The sequence below is a fragment of the Solanum tuberosum genome, unplaced genomic scaffold (assembly GCF_000226075.1).
Source record: "Solanum tuberosum cultivar DM 1-3 516 R44 unplaced genomic scaffold, SolTub_3.0 scf00228, whole genome shotgun sequence".
In the NCBI taxonomy this organism is placed as follows: domain Eukaryota; kingdom Viridiplantae; phylum Streptophyta; class Magnoliopsida; order Solanales; family Solanaceae; genus Solanum; species Solanum tuberosum.
The window spans coordinates 484,004-484,912 of NW_006239152.1; the positions used below are offsets into that span (position 1 = coordinate 484,004).

General features: G+C 39.7%; 1 long non-coding RNA gene across 1 annotated transcript in view; it reads right to left on the minus strand.

The window, feature by feature from the left end:
* Positions 1 to 375: 375 nt before the first annotated feature.
* LOC107062431 (uncharacterized) overlaps positions 376 to 909 on the minus strand; it is a 6,486-nt gene continuing 5,952 nt past the window's right edge. The window contains exon 2 of the long non-coding RNA XR_001474600.1: positions 376 to 654. This is a non-coding gene — a long non-coding RNA (uncharacterized lncRNA). The remainder of the gene's footprint in view (positions 655 to 909) is intronic.

Consider the following 909-nt stretch of genomic DNA (forward strand, 5'->3'; position numbering starts at 1 on the left):
GGTGTGAGGTTGGACAACCTCACTGTGAGATTAGAGGCACATGAGAAGGCCGAGGGTAATTCTGGCACACTGGACACCATGAGTGGCGAGCTTGCTACCTTGCGAGTGGATGTGACTTAGCTCCAGTCTACAAACCTCTCTATGCTTTAGGGCTATGTTTCCCTACCAGATTCCTTTATGCCATTGATGATGCCTAGTAGTGAGCCTACTTCTAGTGTGCATCCTTAGATAGTTGCGATTGTTGTTCATTTGGATGTTCAGAGGTCCGATTTTCACGACCCAGGAGCACCCCCTAGTCGGGACCGGCGTACTCGACCTCGAAGAGGTCTAATACAAGCCTCTTAACATTCATTCATCGCATAGACACCTAAACCATAAGGAATTAAAAACTTTCTTCACACACGAAGATACTTTCAATAAATAGCAAGCGGAAGACTTTCTAGACTTTATACAATATGTCTCAAAACCATCTAATACTTGAACATAACATTGGGACTAAGCCCACTCAAAACTTAAGCAAATACTAGAGAGACATAAAAAAAAGAACATGTTGGTTATTGCCCTCGAATCTATGAGGACTCACCAAGTCTTCATCTTCAACTCTTAAAAACCTATCAAGTAGCCATGACATATCACTATCTCCAAATCCCTACACTTTAGTCAAAAAGCGAAAGAAAGGGGTTAGCACAATTAAGTACTAAGTATGGAGACCATGCAAGAAAATATGCACAACGGACATTTACAAGAAAGTAAATGCTTTCATATCATTTTGATAAAACCTTCACTTCACAAGTATAAGAGACATAATACAAGTCAACATTAACATATAAGACCATAGCCAACCATACATATACTTAACATAAATCCATATACAACCCATGCTTAACTTTAGAAGGACACATGTCATTT